Source organism: Balaenoptera borealis (genome assembly GCF_965194805.1).
Source record: "Balaenoptera borealis genome assembly, chromosome: 4".
Lineage (NCBI taxonomy): Eukaryota > Metazoa > Chordata > Mammalia > Artiodactyla > Balaenopteridae > Balaenoptera > Balaenoptera borealis.
Window position 1 is genome coordinate 145,641,983 of NC_138861.1, and position 18,573 is coordinate 145,660,555.

An 18,573-nucleotide genomic window follows, 5' to 3' on the forward strand; every position below is an offset into this window, starting at 1 on the left:
GGAAGAGTAGCCCCCGCTCACCACAACTAGAGAAACCCCACGCGCAGCAACAAAGACCCAATGCAGCCAAAAATAAATAAATAAAATAAATAACTTTATAAAAAAAAATCTGACAGAACTGAAAGGAAAAATACACTTCAATAATAATAGAAATTTTAGAATCTCACTCTCAATAATTAATAGAATAGCTAGACAGAAAATAAGCACAAAGAACAAACTTGACCTGACACCTATAAAACATTCCACCCAACAAAACCTTTCTAGCACACATAGAACATTCTTTTTTTTTTTTTCTTTTCATTTTATTTATTTATTTATTTTTTTGGCTGCGTCGGGTCTTAGTTGCAGCATGAGGGATCTTTTGTTGCCGTGCACAGGCTTCTTTAGCTGTGGTGCGTGGGCTTCTCTGTAGTTGTGGCATGTGGGTTTTTTTCTCTCTCTAGTTGTGGTGCGTGGGCTCCAGGGCACGTGGGCTCCGTAGTTTGCGGCACACAGGCTCTCTTGTTGAGGCGCGGGGGCTTAGTTGCCCCGCGGGCTTAGTTGCCCCACAGCACGTGGAATCTTAGTTCCATGACCAGGGGTTGAACCCATATCCCCTGCATTGGAAGGTGGATTCTTTACCACTGGACTAACCAGGGAAGTCCCAAACATTCTTCATAATAGATTACACACTAGGCCGTAAGAATGTCTCAATAAATTTAAAATGAGAAAAATACAAAGTATATTCTCTTCCTACAGGGGAATTAAATTAGAAATTAACAACAATGAAATTTAGGGAATCCCCAAATAATTGGAAATTAAACAATACGTTTCTAAATAACCCATGGGTCAAAGAAGAAATCACAGAGGAAATTAGGAAATATGAATGAAAATTTTAAAAAGCAGAACATATAAAAACATATGGCAGCTAACAATGTTTAGAAGGAAATGTAGGCTTATATCAGAAAAGAAGAAAGATCTCAAATCAAAACCTAATCTTCTACCTTAAGAAACCAGAAAGAGAAAAGCAAACAAAATCTAAAGCAAGCAGAAGGGAGGAAATTATAAAGAGTAAAATGGAAATCAGTGAAGTAGAAAACAGAAAAACAAGTGGGAAAAAAACAATTACACCAAAACTTTTTACTTTGAAAAGAGCAACAAAACTGACAAACCTTTAGCTAAAATGACCAAGTAAAAAAGAGAGAAGACACATGCTGCCAAAATTAGGAATGAAAGAGCAACAACACTACCTATGCTTGCAAAATTAAAAGCACATATAGGAATATTATAAAGTGTGTGCCAAACATATTAAATAGCTTAGATGAAATAGACAAATCCCTTGAAACACAATTACCAAAACTAATAATTCAAAACTTAGCAAAAAACCTGAATAGATCTATAACAAGTAAAGAAACTGAATTAGTAGTTTAAAAATTTCCCAAAAAGAAAAATCTAGGCCCAGATGCCTTACTGGCGACTTCTATCAAATATAGTCAAGGAGGTAGCAATACCAATCCTTCACAAACTCTTACAGAAAATAGAAGAGGGAACACTTCCGAATTTATTTTGGGATTAATATGTATTACTATGTTACAAAATCCAAAGACATCACAAGAAAACGACAGACCAGTATCTTCCATAAATACAGACACAAAAATGTTCAATTAAACATTAGCAAACTAAATCCAGCAACATATAATAAGAATTATATACCATGACCAAGTGGGATTTATCCCAGGAATATAAGGCTGGTTTAGTTGCTAAAAATCAGTTAATATTATACACTATATTAGTGGAATAAAGGACAGAAACCACATGATCATCTCAAGACATCAAGGTGACCAACCATTCTGGTTTGTCTGGGACTGAAGGGTTTCCCAAGATGCAGGTCTTCCAGCACTAAAACCAGGACAGTCGTGAGCAAACTGTGACAGCTGGTCTTGCTAAGAGATGCAGAAAAAGCATCTGATAAAATCCAATACCCATTCATGATGAAAACTCTGAACAAAATAGAATTAAAAAGGAAAACTTCTACCACGTATAGAAATCTGCTATACAACACTCTGTTTATAGTTAGCAACACTGTATTGTATTCTTAAAAAGTTAAGAGAGTAGATCTCATGTTAAGTTTTCTTACCACAATAACATGTTTTTAAATTTTTAAGTAAAAGATTTGTACACTGAAATTTTAAAACATCACTTAGAAAAATTAAAGATCAATAAATTTAAAAAAAAATTTCATGTTCATGTATTAGAAAACTCAATACTGTAAGATGGTAATTCATCCCAAACTGATCTACAGATTCAATGCATTCCCCATCAAAATTCCAAAACTTTTTTCGCAGACACTGACAAGTCGATTTTAAAATTTTTATATATGACCCACAAAAGCCACAATTTTCAAAAGTAAGAACAAAATTTAAGAGCTTACACTACCTGGTTTCATAAATTACCATAATGCACAGTAATCAAGACAGGGTGGTACTAGCCAAAGGACAGACATACAGATAATGAAACAGAATTGAAAGTCCAGGATTAAATATTTACAATTACAATCAATGGAGAAATGACAGTCTTTTCAACAAACGGTGCTAAGACAACCCATATATAACAGGTGAATTTAGACCCTTATTTCACACCATACACAAAAATTAACTCAAAATAGATCACAAATCTACATATAACAGCAAAATCTATAAAATATCTAGAGGAAAACAAAGGAGAAAATCCTCAAGATCTTGGATGAGGGAGAGTTCTTAAAACAACAAAAGCAGGATCCATAAAAGAAAAATTGGGAAATTAAGCTCCATCAAAATTAAAACTTTTGTGCTTCAAAAGACTCCAGTAAAAATGAAGAAAAGAAAAAAGCCACAGACTGGGAGAAAATATTTGTAAATCATGTATCTAAGAAAGGACTTACATCCAGAATGTATAAAAAACTCTTATAACTCAATTATAATAAGACAACCGGCAAAAGATTTGAATAGCTATTTCACCCAAAAGGATATATGAATGAATATCATATGAAAAAATGCTTACTTAACACCTTACATCTTTAGGAAAAATGCAAATTAAAATCACAATGACTTAAACGCTTCACACCCAGTACAATGGCTAAAATAAAACAGACAGACAATAACAAGTGTTGACAAAGGTGTGAAAAAACTGTAACTCTCACACATCACTGTTAGGAATATAAAATGTAAGGCCACTTTCAAAAACAGTTTGGCAGCTTCTTAAAAAGTGAAACAGATGACCCAGCAATTCTATTCCTAGGCATCTACCCAAGAGAATGAAACCATATGTCCACATAAAGACTCGCACTCAAACTTTCAAGCTTCATTATTTGCAACAGTCAAAAACTGGAAACAATCCAAATGCCCGTCAACTGGTCAACAGATAAACAAAATATGGTATAACCACACATTAAAATACTATTCAGTAATACAAAGGAACAAAATACTGACACATGCTACAATATGGATGACTCTCCAAAACACTATGCTAAGTGAAAAGCCAGATGCAAAAGACTACATATGGTACGTTTCCATTTATACGAAAGATAAAGGCAAATCTACAGAAACGAAACACAAATCAGTGGTTGCCTGGGGCCAGGAGTGAGAATAAGGGTTAAGGGCAAACAGGCTAGAGAGAATTTTCAGAAGTGATAACACGTTCTAAAATTGGCTTGTGGTGATAATTTAAGAACTCAATATATTTATTAAAAAATCATTGAATTTTCACTCAGGATTAATTTTTGGTATTAAATGATAACTCAAAAAGCTAATTTTTAAAAAAAGTGTGTATATCCAAGAGAAATGAAAACATATCCACACAAAAACTTGTACACAAGTGTGCGTAGCAGCATTACTTGTAATAGCTAAAAAGTAGAAACTCAAATGTCCATCAACTAATTAACGGATACATAATATGTGGTATATCCATACAATGGAATATTACTCAGCAGTAAAAAGAAATGAAATAATGACACGTTACAATGAGGATGAACTCTGAAAACATTATGCTAAATCAAAGAATGCAATTATGAAAGATCACACATTGTATGATTCCATTTATAGAAAATGTCCAGAGTAGGCAAATCTATAGAGACAGAAAGTAGTTAGCGGCTGCCTAGGGCTGGGGGTTCTGTGGGGAAATTGAGAGTGACAGCTAATGGGTATGAGGTTCCTTTTTGGGGGGTGATGAAAATGTTTTAAAACTGATGATGGTGATAGTTTCACAACTCTGTGAATATATTAAAAACCACTGAACTGTACACTTTAAATTGGTGAATCAAATGGTAGGTGAATTATATCTCAATAAAGCTGTTACCAACAACAACAGCATAAACCTCGGTGTACGATCTGTGAGCAGGTGAAGCCATCAGCGCTGGTAAGGCCCTACCACAGCTGCAGTTACCCACCTATCTACTTAGGACAGAAAAATCTCAAAGTTACAAATTCTTTCCAACCTACTGTGATTATTTCGTAAATGAGTTTGTGTGTCTGAAATGAAAAGCAATGATTTATCAAAGCAATTAGTTCAGTCACTAAGCTTAAAAAACAGATTGATATTAAATTTTCAAATTTCAAATGCTCAAGATATATCAGTTTTCTACTTCGTGTGTTTACTAGGAGAGACCTCAATAATATTCATATGAGCTCACTGTGTAAACTGTATTACATCATATTTAAACTTTATTCCTAAACCCCTTAAATGTAATTCAATAGTTTCCAGTCTTATATAAAGTCATTCTACCTTTGGAAGAAAGGAAGAAACTCTGAAGCTCAAATATCCAAACCTATCTTAGTAAAGCATACATTCTTCTGTGCATTCTGTCACTATCCTGTGATTATGGCACTAGACAAAGTACATCATTTATCTCTCGATACAGACCCACAGATAAAAAGAAAAGGCAAATCTGATTACCAAACACCAGATTACTGTTCCATCGTCACCGGATTAAAATTTAAACCACACGGCTGAAATAAACGTTCATGAAGACAAAAAAGGGGGTGAAATTCAGTTTTACAATAAAGTGTTCCCCTCTTACTCCTTTAAAAAGTACTAAGAACGTAAAGAAAGGCTATTCTGCACCGTAGCCAGCTCCTAGAAAAAAGAGAGCCCGGGATGCTGGCACATGGGAAACACTAGAAACTATGCAATCCGGATTACTCCTGGGGTAGTGGAATATTTTTCTTTATTGACATGGAATAAAAATGCCCAAGTAGAGCAAGAGGGGACTCGGCTGCCCTGCTCGCAAAGCTCGCAAAGCTGCTCGGGCGGTCAGTACCAGCCCTGGTCGAGCCCTCACCGTCCTCCTCCCGCGTCCCCCCCCCCACCCCGCCGCCCCGCCAACATCCAGGAGCAAGGTCCCTGAGGGCCAGCTTCGCGAAGAGAGGATCCAGAAGGCGGTCACTGGACGCGCGTGTTACAGAGCCCGTTTTTGTTTTGTTTAAAAAGCAGATTCCTATCAGAGCCCAGCCTCCCCACTCCCGGGGGGATAGGGGGAAGTGGCAGCAGGGGGCCGGCGTGCAGAGCGAGAATAAAAGAATGACCGCGTACAACCTGCCGTGCCAGCTAACAGCGGAGGGCAGGAAAGGTAAGAGGCGGCGATGAGGCCCGACGGGGAAGGAAACTGGTCTCCAGCCCTCCACGCCACCCCACGCGGCCGGAGCCTCCCAGGTCCCGCCCCGGGCTCGCCGCCCTGCCCCGGCGCCGGCCGCAGCCTCCCGCCCTCCCCGACCCTCCCAGGACGCGCTTCCTCCGGAGCCGGACCCCCGCCCTGGCCTCCTCGCGGGATAAGGCGGGTCAGTTCAGTCCGCTTCTCGGCAGAGGTGACTCGCGCGGCGGTGTAAACACTGCGAGACCAGCTGCGCGCGGCCCATCCCCCCCGCCGGGGTCCGTAACCTCTTCGCGCAGCCCTGCCCGGCGCCCCGCGCTCTCCGCGGGCGGGCGCGCCGCCCGCCTTCCCCTTTCTCCAAGTCCCGCTCCCCGACCGCTGCCCGGGGGCACTCAGCCTCCTTCCCCAGCTCCCGGCCGGTGTCACCGCCACAGCCTCCGGAAAACCCTCCGCAAACCCCGGAGCCAACAACACAGGCGCGGGGCGGGGGCGCGGAGGGAGGCGGTGGCAGTCGGGACGGCGAGGCTTTCTCGCCGCACCCTCCGCGCTCCCTCGCACCAGCCTCGGCGGCCCGCGCGCTCTTACCTGTTCTCCGCGTCGCCCGGGAAGACCGCCGCGTCGCCTTCCCTCCCGGCAGGGCCGCGGACTAGCCGCCGCCGCCGCCGCCGCCGCCGTTGGCCGGGCGTCCGGAGGGAGCCGGGGCCTCCCCGGCTGCCCGAGCCGCTCCACTGGGAGAGGAGGAGACAAAACAGCGGCGCGCCGCCCCGCGCAGAGCCCCCCGCCCGCGCCGCCCCGCCGACCACCCTTCCCAACCGCCGAGGCGACGGCGGCGACACTGAGCCCGGCGCGGGGAGCAATGGTGGCCCCCGCCCTCGCCCCGCTCCCGGCCCCCTCCCTCCACCCCCCGCCTCGGCTCCTCCCCCTCGGCCTCCAGCCGCCGCCAACAGGACAGTCGAGTCCGCCTCCCCAACCCCGCCCGCTCCGAGCGCTCCTCCCCTCCCCACGCGGCGAGGGGGGGCGGCACCGCCAGTCACCGCCGCGCCTGTCAAACCCGGGCCGGCTATTTATACCCCGTGGGGCCCCGCCGCCCTCGGCCCCCACCAACCCGCCCACGAGGCCTCGATGGCTCTCTCGAATTTCGCCCGCCCTGTAGCCCCCAACTTCTCCCAAGCCCGCCTTCTCAGGTAAAGACTCTCGCCACTTGTCCCGCTCCCTGCTCGGGGCTCCCCCATCCTGCTCCCGACTGCGGCCCCGGCCCGGGACTGGCGCGGGGGCTCCCGAGCGCGGGCAGGCGTGTAGGGGCGCGCGTGCACCTGCAGCGGCCGCCGGCCCGGAGCGCACGCACACACCCTCGCCACTCTCTGAGGTCCCCCGCGGGCGCCGGCTGTCACCCCAACACCAGCTCCGGACTCCCGCCCTTCTGCTCAAGGGACGGCTCTGCACTAGGGCAGCCTGACAGTCACTGGGGGTCGGAGGTCGTTGAAACTCCTAGCCCGGGTCTCTCCGGTCTCGACTCCAAAGCCTGGGCTAAGTAGAAGGTGGGGCCGCGGGCGGGCCGGAGCGCGCCCCCGGCCCCGCCCCCGGCCCGTGACGCTCGTGGAGCCCCGCCCCGGCCGCCTCGCGCCCCTCCGCGCCGCCCGTTCCTCCTCCTCCTCCTCCTCCTCCTGTTCGCTTGCAAACGCCCGGCCTTGTACCCCCGCGGACCCCGCCCCATTCCCAGAAATTACCACCCGCCCAACGGCCGGGCCGCGCGGCGGTTGGTGCCCGCGTTTGCTGACGGGCGGGCGGCGGGGCTCAGCGCGCAGCTGCGGAGCGCGGCGGGCGGTCCCTTGGCTCTGCCCCGAGAGCTGCGGGCGCCCGCCCCGGGCCATTGTCGCTGCTCGCTCGGTCGGCGACGGACGGAGAAGTACCTCAAGTCCGAGGACCGTCGGTGCGAGAATGAGGGAGTGGGTGAGCGCGGGAGTATTTTGGTGCCTGCGAATTCGAAAATGAAAACCCAACTGTAGCCGCACGCTTCTCGTTTCCCCACTTTCACACAAAGGGGAACCTCTGAGCAGGGCACTCACGCGCCTTCAAGTGCACAAAAGCCAATGACACGGTGCCCGGGGTTGTCGTGCATTTGGAACGCCTCATTAATGATCTTTCTTACGCCCAGTTCTGCACACAAACGCCTCAATCTCTTCCCCCACCACTACACTTGGCCGCCGCCGCACTGGCTTGTATTTGTTTAACAAAGAGCAGTGACTGTCCCGGTGCGCGTGGGGACCGACTCTGGTCCCCTCTCGGGCTCCTGCAGCCGCCCTCCGGTGGACCCGGCGCAGTATTCGCCAGGTTCGTTTCCCGGCTCCAGACTCACTCCTTTTGCGGCTCTACAGCCTGTCCTGAGCGAAGAAGAAACCCTGAGGAATACAAGTGGTATCTGTTCTTGAAAGTGACGTGGGAACCATGGAGATAACCCTAGAGTAGGGCTCAGACGTCAAAGGCCCTACTGATTGAAGTCTCTGAAGAGCCGAAGAATTTAATGATCTCTTTCTTTTTTAAAGCTAATAATGCCTGTTTATTTACCGGGGAGCGGAGGCGGGGGGGGGGGGGGGGGGAGGGGGATTCTTTCTTTCCTATCCTAAAAAGCAACTCTGGGTACTTCCTTTCGTAAGAGATTTTTCCTTTTAAACGTAGGGGAAATCTGGGTAGCAAATAGGGTTAGTCAGAGAGATCCCCTTAACTCTGATGAAATTTTATGGATTCCTGAGTTGTAAAACATAGCGACTCTTGCCACTCTTCTGAACTAAAGAATTTATAAAGCCTTACAACATTGAAACCTTTTATGCACATTAAACAGGATACTACAAACAGCACCCTTTCTAGGGCAGTATTCCTAATCCCCTATTTCCTGTTAAAAAACAAAAAACAAACCAAAAAAACCCTATCACTTAAGGGAACCATTGTCCACTTTGATATTTGTAAGGACTTAATAATCAGTACTACTGCATCTCCATGACCCTAGCAGGGTATATTAAGGAGCATGCAACAACATCGCCTGATTTCTATAGTTAGGAACAGATCTCACCTGCTGGGTCAAATCATTCCTGTTTGCAGCTAACATGAGAAGAAATGTATCTCCTCTACCGTCAATTGGAAGTAAGCTGGAAAGTCCCAGGAAGAAACAGTGGTAAATAACATTAGTGTTCCGATTTTTCACTGCTCCATGCGCGCCCTTTGAAATGTGGTTTTGTAGTTCCTCTCATTAGAGACAGACTGTTTCTCCACTCCACAGAGGTTGGGCTTAGATCGTTCCACTTGCTTTTGGCCAAAGGAATATGGGTTGTAGTGTGACAGTTCTGAGCGTGGCCTTAGGAGGTATTGCATGTTGCTGCTTGCCTCTCTCACACCTGCCTTTCACAATATGAAGAACATGCCTGGGAAGTCTGCTAGTACAAGAAGAATGAGAGACATGGGGATGAGAGACATCCCCAGCTTGAAGCCAGTGACTTGCAAAAAAAAAAAAAAAAAAAAGATTGTTGTTTTAAGCACTGTGTTTTGGGGTGGTTTGCTACCCGGAATTAGTGTTGCTCTCATTGACTGGTGCAATAGGAAATGGAGCAATCGGGTTTTTTTTGTTTTTTTTTTAATTTATTTTTGGCTGCGTTGGGTCTTAGTTGCTGCGCGCAGGCTTTCTTTGTTGCGGTGCGCGGGCTTCTCATTGCAGTGGCTTCTCTTGTTGCAGAGCATGGGCTCCAGGTGCGGGCTCAGTACTTGTGGCTCGCGGGCTCTAGAGCACAGGCTCAGTAGTTGTGGCGCACGGGCTTAGTCGGTCTGCGGCATGTGGGATATTCCCGGACCAGGGCTCGAACCCATGTCCCCTGCATTAGCAGGCGGATTCTTAACGACTGCGCCACCAGGGAAGTCCCATAATCTGCTCTCTTGACCTTGAAGGTGCCAAACATGATGTCTCTGAGGTAGCTCTTTGACAGTGGGTCTTGGAAGACACATCCCTTGTGGAAGCCAGTGAAGAAAGAAACCCAGAAAGTTTGTAGCAAAGCATTCTAAAGAATTCAGGAGGAAAGGGCTGATGTGGCCAGTAGTCCTAGAATAATCACAGAATAGGAGAGCTCTATGTGGTAACTAGATTGCTTTTGCTTCTGTTTTTTTATATTACACAGTTCATTTTTCAATTATACAAGTGATTCATTGATACATTCCCATCATCAATTTTCAGATAATACAAAATAGACTTTTAAAAAAGCCAAGTCTCCTTTCCTTCTCTGCTTTTCTTTCCATGCCTTACCCTCCACACATACCCAGCCATCCCATACCTCCACTGTTCCACGGGTAACCATAAATGATAGTTTAGCATTTAAGCTTCCAGACTTTTTTCTATGCATTTATGTACATATACGTGCATATATATATATATATAGACCAAATATTAGTGAGATTATATAATATATGTACTAAGTAGAGTAATTTTGTATTTTTCTGTTTATTTCCCTTTTGTTTTCTCTAATTATCTAAGAAAGTCTCTTTTTAAGATCTTTCTTTCTAGGACTACTCAGCCTGTCTTCAGTATGATAGGCTAACCAAGGGAAGAGGTTGTCCCCACTTTTATATCAGAACGTTAAGTGGGAGAAGGACCCTTTAGCACCTGCCTTAAGGGTGGGAGTGATACGCAACACGAGGAATGAAGGAGAAGACTAAATTCTCTGAGTGGTAGCCAATAAATCATTTGTCCCTCCCAAATTGGAAATTCTCTTTCTGGGCAAATCCTTGAGCACTTTATAGCTGATAAAGTTATAGCTGATTAAATAAGGCTCTATTCCCTTATAACATTTCAAAGTGAGTAACCCAAGAGAACAAAGGAATGCCATGCTGTCTTTTCTGACCAGCCTCGGGAGTCATACACCACGACTTATGCCCTGTTCTATTGGTCATACAAACCAGTCCTAACTCAGCGTGGGAGGGCACTACACAAAAGACATGAACACCAGAAGATGAGTATCAGTAGGGCCATGTTGGAAGCCGTGTGTCACAAGGCCCTGCCACAGCTGTGAATTTTGAGTGACTGACACAGTCTTTAAACTTGTTGGATTCCCTCATTGCAGGTGGGCAAATCCCAGATTACCAACAACCGTGTAGACTTTATAAGGACAGCCAGAAAAATCTCTTCTTTTGTCTCTCTTTAAAGAATAAGCGGTTCTGGGCAACTATCCAGTTATATTATGGTGTTAACCTACCTTATTTATGAGCCACTGTATCCACACCTCTCACCGCCCCTTTCTGGGTGTCTCCAAAGATAATCACTCATAACTCTCCCATATTCTGGGTCTGCAAAAGAACCCAGTCTCCAAACTCACATTTTGTTTTAGGTACCATCTTGCCTTTTATGAGTCAGAATCTCTTAAACACTGTATATTAAACAAGTTATAAGAGGCCTGCCTGAGAGAATGATGAAAACCAAAATAATTTTGGAGGAACATGTTAAGCTTCCAGAATCCAATGAAACAATTCTTGAGAATGACATTTGTACCGTCAAATGCAATCAGGTAAAACAAGCAGAAAGTATAAAGTTTTTTTTTTTTTTTAAAGAATTTCACTTATTTATTTACTTATTTATTTATTTTTGGCTGTGTTGGGTCTTCGTTTCTGTGCGAGGGCTTTTCTCTAGTTGCGGCAAGTGGGGGCCACTCTTCATCGCGGTGCGCGGGCCTCTCACTATCGCAGCCTCTCTTGTTGCGGGACACAGGCTCCAGACGCGCAGGCTCAGTAGTTGTGGCTCACGGGCCTAGTTGCTCCGTGGCATGTGGGATCTTCCCAGACCAGGGCTCGAACCCGTGTCCCCTGCATTGGCAGGCAGACTCTCAACCACTGCGCCACCAGGGAAGCCCCTAAAGTTTTTAATATAGAAAGGAAGCCAAATCATCATGAGTTGCAGGTGTAATTTTGCCATGTAATGTTTTCTAGTGAAATAAGTACTTAATGTCATTTCATAATTTAAGTTCTTGATATATTTAAAAAACAGTCGTCTCTTTAGAATAGTGCTTTAGTTGGAAGCATTGTATTAACTCCATCCACAAATAAATTACTTTTAAAGAACATTTTGGGACTGCCCTGGCGGTCCAGTGGTTAGGACACTGTACTTCGAATGCTGGGGGCGCAGTTTCCATCCCTGGTTGGGGAACTAGAATCCCACATGCCACACAGCGCAGCCAAAAATATTTTTTTTAAAAAAGAACATTTTATTGCTTTTTAAAAATATTTGAAGTGTTTAAGATGGATTACACTTTATTCTAGTTAGGATTTCTAATATTTTCCATGTTAAAACCAATTTTTGTAAGCAGATTTTGCCTCCATTGTTATAAAATTAAAAGTCCAAATGAAATGTACATGAAGACATTTTATTAGTGATTTAAGATTACGTTAATCTTTAAAATTTCTGAATGAAATTGGTTTCTTAATAAAATTCAGGATAAATGCTATAGTAGTTAATTAAAACACAAAGATAAATATCTTCCGTGGAGAAAGATCTGAAATAAATTTCCGTATCTGCAGGCTGACTAGTTTTCAAGGACATTGAGCTGTTTCTTCCATGCTGCTAAGTCAAAATGAGTTAATAGAAATTTTTCTTTCCATTCATTTCCTGGGTCACCCTAAAGATCAGAAAAGCACACCAAAAGCCTTGCTTTTCCCATTATTTATTTGCTTTCCTCTCTGGGGATTTTTCCTACTGGTCAGCTAATCAGAGTGGGAAGCATTATTTTAGTAGTAGTAAACAATAACAGCAACAATAACTATAATATTGGCCCCTATTAGTATACCACTGGATACTTTGTGTTTATTTATCTTATGAATTCTGGGACTTCCCTGGTGGCGCAGTGGTTAAGACCCTGAGCTCCCAATGCAGGGGCCCGGGTTCGATCCCTGGTCAGGGAACTAGATCCCACATGCATGCCGCACCTAAGAGTTCACGTGCCACAACTAAGGAGCCCACCTGCCACGACTAAGGAGCCTGCAAGCCGCAACTAAGAGCCGGCACAACCAAATAAATAAATGTTAAAAAAAAAAAAAATCTTATGAATTCTGTGTAAGTATCCCATCCTACAGTTCATGCTGAAGTTATGAGAGATTAAGCCGCTTGTTCAAAGTTACACAGTAGACAGTGGAGTTGGAGATTGAATTCTCCAGAGCCTGTGCTCTTGACCACGTACATCTAAAATGCAGCTTTGTTTCAACTGTTCATGTCCAAACATCACGGATGAAAAGTATTGCCCTCTGATTCAGCCTTGACACCAGCTTCATGTCCCATTCCCCACCCCAGATTCGTCGGGTACTGCTGCCACCTGGCAGCTCTATTCACCTCTGTTTGGCATCCCTGTTCTGCCTAACAGCAGGCACTGCTGCAGATGGTTGAGTGTTTCTGGCCGCATTCCCTATCTCCCTCTCCAGACACTCCCTTTTCCGCTGGTTGCCAACATATTCCCTCTACTCCGCCCTGCGGCTCCTGTATCCTGTTCTTCCTGTCTGCCGCATTGTGTCTGAGTAGGCTTTCCATATCTGCTGATGACATTGACTGCTAAGCAAAAAGAAAGAGGGAAATTTAAGGCCACGATAAGAAGCCAATCAATATGGAGGATAAAAGGTCACAGGAGAACCATAATTAAAATGTGAATCCCAGACAGAAAAGAATGGAATAAATGGGCAGAGGAATTGAGAGTTTTAAGATACTGCGAACCTATAGGGAAGACTGGAAACTCCCATAACGTAAAGGAGAGAGGGAAATAAAAATAGTTCTGTGGTTCAAATTAATATTCACGAGTCTACGAATAAGTACAGTCATTGATAATATCTGTACTTACACGTGATCAGAGTCCTAAATACCAACAAAATGCTTTGGAAATCTGGCACCATCTTAATAGGTAGGGTTGATCAAACGTGTATTTTCTCTTAATCTTTTTTTTTTTTAATCCTCATAACAACCCAATCAGGAAGGGACTATCATCATTTTGCAGATTATGAAACTGAGGCAACTGAAGGGGTAGAAGAACTTTTCCAAGACCACCAGCAAGTGAGTAGCGGAGCCAGGCAGGAAACCTAAGCGGCTGGGTCCAGGCTCCCTGCTCCCAACACTCTGCTTGGCTTCCCCAGCCTGCCCGGATGAACTCACGTGAAACCCCCAGTCTGGGCCTTGCAGTAGGGACTGCTGTCCGCCTTTCAAGGAGGAAAGCTGGCTTTCACAAATAGTACCTTCTCCTCCACGTCATCTCCAAGGCCGAAGGCGAGGTCGGGCTGGCTTCTCCCCATTCTGTGCTCTCCTGTGATTCGAGGTCGGCAAAGGAGCACAGTTTACAATTCAACAAGCGCCAAAGTGGCTTATATTCTGCTAGAGAATTCCAGAGCCCACTTACAAAGTCTGCATTTTTATAGGGTTGCCTGAGTGGAGAAGGAAAATTAAAACATACTGTACTATTTTTAATTAATCAACTGCCTGACACGCCTCTAAAATAATTTTCTTACGTTCGTTGGCCACATACTCTCTCGTTTCTTCCTGTGATGATTTTGCAGTATTATTTTTACGGAGAGAATGGAAAGAATTAATTTTCTCCTCTAGCTTAGAATATTAAAATTTGGTTTTTATTACTGCTACTTTAGAAGAGTTTCTATTAGCCTCATATCTTGTTATTGATAATGTCATATAAGTTTTAGGATAGTTTTCAATTTGCAGGAACTTCTATCACGTTTCTTTCATATAGAAGTAAGATTGCAGCTTATTCCAGTTTTCTTACGCAGTGACTAATCTTAGATAGTCTTTGACTTGAAAACACTCATTAATTAGTTGCTATTTGAAAACTAATATATATAGGATGGATAAACAACAAGGTCCTACTGTATAGCACAGGGAACTATATTTCATATCCTTTGATAAACCATAATGGAAAAGAATATATATGTATAACTTAGTCACTTTGCTGTACAGCAGACATTAACACAACATTGTAAATCAAATATACTTCAATAAAACTTTTTTAAAAGCCTCTTGGACCTCAAAAAAAAAATTAGTTGCTGTTTGATGTTCAGTGAGTAGTGATGATGAGTCTTATGTTTTCTCTATGGATGTCACTATTTAAGGTAATGCCAGCCATGTATTTACATATTTTGCCAATGTATTCCTATAATTAATTCCTCTCTGTCAACTCTGGTATAATCCAAAGCTTCCTCATTACTTATTTTCAAATTTATCTTTTCCTTTGAATGTTTGCTTTGGTATGATCTGAAATTATGATCTTGAATTTCTATTTTTGATGTAACCATCATCTTTATCACTTTTGTCTCATAGTCCTTTAATTTTTATCTAAATAAAAAATATATTTTCAAAAACAAATAGACAAATTCAATACATAAATTTTAAAATGATAAAAAGGTACCCTTCATATCTATTCAACTCAGGAATCTAGTTCTTATTTGTTCTCTTGAAATGTTCCAAAATGTCTTTTCAAATTACAGTTAAAATGCACACTCAAACTTTATGAACCTTTTGAATAAATATTTTACAGCTTGTTTGTATATGAGTTTCTCTTCCGAATCTTCAAACGTTTTATATCTTGTCATTGTACCCAGGCTGCAAGGCTTGAACAGTTTTACAGTGGACAGACTGTCTTGTTATACGGAGAGCCTAAAGAGAAATCCAAGTTGGCAGGTGTGTTTAAATGCTCCATCTAAGGATTAGAGATGGTTCATCTGACACAGGAGCCTAAAAAGGAAACATGTAACTGTTGCAGAACACTGAAGTAGTCCACAGCTTCAGGTAAGGTGAGGCAGCTTTCCCTGCCTCTAACCCTCTCCCAAGAGAAAAAACAGCCAGCAGGGGCTGGTGCAGAATCCAGGAGTGAGTGGGTAGAGAAGACAGTGATCTTAACCAACTGTGGTTGAAATGTCTTACTTCAACAGATTTTACAAAACACCTGACCATGTGAGTATGTCACTGGGGCCCATAGCAGTCAGTTTAAGTGAGAGGCCCTGAGCTTATGTCGTTAACCTGAGGCCCAGCTGCCCACCTGCCCCAAGGTTCTCTGAATCACTCAGTTCCTTTATAACATAGTCTCCTTTTCACCTTAGGCTACATCAAGTTGGTTCCCATTTTTTGCAAACCAAAATTATCTCCTACAAGTCTCTATTCCGTTTTTCCCAGATTACCACACTAGACCTGTAACTAGTCTGCTAAATGCTATTCCCAATTCCAGTTAGTTTCACACATCCCTGCCAGATTAATCTCCCTGTAGCAGAGCCCTGGTGTCATTGCTCAGAACCTCTGAGGATAGACTCATCAACTTGGCATTGAAGGTGGTGGGGTTCAGGACACACTGCCCCAAAATACGGCACCAAAATATTCAATATGGTATTGAATATTGTAAGCTGAGGGAGTCTGATTAAATAGCAGAAGCAAGATGGTCACTCTGACTCTCTCCCACCCCTTCTTTCCTGAAGCAGGCCGTAAAACCCTCCTGTGAGAGGTACCCTCTCTGTGTCCCTCGGAAAGGAGCATCTTATCTCCAACGACAAAGGGACACCAAGAGGAATAATAACCAGAGGCCTTGCTAAGTTTCCCCTAGTTTCTTACAATTACTTTCCATTCCTTACCCAGTCATCCAGCTCCACAACTGTCCACTCCTCATCCCACACAGCCTAAAAGCACTCGGGTCTGTTTCTTTGGGTCTTCATTTCTGTATGAAAGCTCTCGTGTACTGTAAAACTTATATTAAATAAATGTGTATACTTTTCCCCTGTTAGTCTGTCTTTGTCAGTTTCCTTTTCAGACCCAGCCAGGGAGCCTAAGAGGGCAGAGGAAAACTTTTCCCTCCCCTACAGAAGCCTCTGTGCCAGGACCCACGGCGGCTCGCAGGCTTACTTCCCACCGCCTTCCTTGAGGGAGGCCTCACTCCAGCCACAGCGGGCTGCTCAGGATCACGCCCTGAACTTTCCCACCCCTCTGCCTTCGCTCAGGACGCTCCTCCTACACGAAACTGCTCTCTCGCTCTGGCTGTCAAAGCTACAGATCCTTCAGGGTCTGGCTCAAATATCCTCTCCTCCAGGAAGTTTTTCCTGAGTTCCCAACAAACCTCCATCCCCCAAACAAAGTGCGATTTTTGCCCCGCTTTGACTCACCATAGCTTTTGGTTCTTACATCCTCAGTGATGCTATATTTGTCCTCAGTTTATCATCATTGTATACAGCAGCCTTACATCTTACACAGGAGTTCGGCTCCAAAGTCAGCGAGCAAGGACAAAAAACGTTATAGTGCAAAAAATCTCTCGAAATTTCCTAAGAAGGTGCCAATTTAGAGAGCAATTACTGCTCTCCCTAGGTCAACGGCACTCTCCTTCATCACTGCAAAGCTGAAGTCACCCGTGGCTTGGCGAAATGTCCAAGCTGTGAAAGGAACTGAGCAGGACAGTTCTTTTTTTTTTTTTGGCCGTGCCACGAGGCTTGTGGGATCTTAGTTCCCCAAGCCAGGCCCACAGCAGTGAAAACGCTGAGTCTTAACCGCTGGAGCGCCAGGGAATTCCCAGGGCAGCTCTTCGTCTCCCATAACACAATCCCTCCAAAGCGTGTGACAGCTGAGAAGTGTGTGACGCCCCATTTAAATTCTTCTCTGAGTCTCAGTGCATATGGTTGACTTCCTGTAAATTAAATGCACCAGTGATAGGATTTTGATTTCTGGTTCCACCACTTACTAGATAGGTAACCATGGCCAAGTTATTTAATCACTTATTTTCTCTACCCCTCAGTTTACATCTGCAAGAAGGAACAGTAATAAGGCCCAATTAATAAGCTTGTTGTAAGGGTTAAATTATTGATAGTTAACCTGTAAAATAATACTATTTACCTTCTCGGTTTTCAATGAAAATTAGATGATCTTATATATATAAAGCACTTAGAAAAGTGTCTTGGCATATGTTAGGGCTCAATAAATATTACCTATTTTTAAAAATTTTAAAAAAATCTTATTGAAGTACAGTTGACTTACAATGTTGTGTTTAATTTCTGCTGTACAACAAAGTGACTCAGTTATATGTATATATGTATTCTTTTTCATATTCTTTTCCATTATGGTTTATCACAGGATATTGACTATAGTTCCCTGTGCTATGCAGTAGGACCTTGTTGTTCATCCATCCTCTATATACTAGTTTGTATCTGCTAATCCCAATCTCCCGGTCCTTCCTTCCCCCACTCTCCTCCCCTTTGGCAACCACAAGTCTGTTCTCTATAAATATTACCTGTTATTATTACTTATCTCTCTGTCTTACTTTCTTCTGCTGCTTGTAAAAGATAGATGAGAAGCACTTACTATCACAGAGCAAGTACTCTGTAAGGGTTAGGTATTATTATTATAATTATTATCATTTCACTACTGTGTCCTCCCTATTGCAAGTTTCTTGGGGGCAGGGACATTATCTTTCACAACTTTGTGTCCTTGCAGTGACTCAAAACAGTGCCTGGGGGCTTCCCTGGTGGTGCAGTGGTTGAGAATCTGCCTGCCAATGCAGGGGACACGGATTCGAGCCCTGGTCTGGGAAGGTCCCACATGCCACGGAGCAACTAGGCCCGTGAGCCACAACTACTGAGCCTGCGCGTCTGGAGCCTGTGCTCCGCAACAAGAGAGGCCGCGATAGTGAGAGGCCCGCGCACCGCGATGAAGAGTGGCCCCCGCTTGCCGCAACTGGAGAGGGCCCTCGCACAGAAACGAAGACCCAACACAGCCAAAAATAAATAAATAAATAAATAATAAAAATAAAGGAATTCCTTTAAAAAAAAAACAAAACAGTGCCTGGTGTATATGTCATTCAAAAGATAGTCGAAAATCAGATAATGTTTCCCCCCTCCAAATTACTGTTACATTGATTTAATTTTTACAAGTTCATAAAGAAATAAACGAAGTGTGTATTCATGAATACCTGAATGGCTCTCCTACCCTCTGA

At 43.9% G+C, this 18,573-nt stretch overlaps 1 protein-coding gene and 1 long non-coding RNA gene across 13 annotated transcripts in view; both read right to left on the minus strand.

The window, feature by feature from the left end:
• ELF2 (E74 like ETS transcription factor 2) overlaps nucleotides 1-7,123 on the minus strand; it is a 92,580-nt gene extending 85,457 nt beyond the window's left edge. For 5 of the 11 annotated variants that reach the window (XM_082389811.1, XM_082389814.1, XM_082389806.1 and 2 more), the window contains exon 1: nucleotides 6,188-6,346. The gene's annotated coding sequence lies outside the window, so the exon portion shown is untranslated. Of the gene's footprint in view, nucleotides 1-6,187; nucleotides 6,350-6,915 lie in introns of those variants that run through there. The other 6 variants (XR_014243904.1, XR_014243905.1, XM_082389818.1 and 3 more) reach the window with 3 other exon arrangements.
• A 2,570-nt stretch (nucleotides 7,124-9,693) lies between these two features.
• On the minus strand, nucleotides 9,694-18,068 carry LOC309627681. Of its 2 annotated transcripts, none has more exons than XR_014243906.1 (3): nucleotides 16,757-18,068; nucleotides 13,841-13,908; nucleotides 9,694-11,484 (listed from the first exon to the last, which is right to left on the minus strand). It is a non-coding gene; the product is annotated as an uncharacterized lncRNA (long non-coding RNA). The 2 variants fall into 2 exon arrangements; XR_014243907.1 differs by having other exon boundaries at nucleotides 13,761-13,908.
• Between the last annotated feature and the right edge of the window lie 505 nt (nucleotides 18,069-18,573).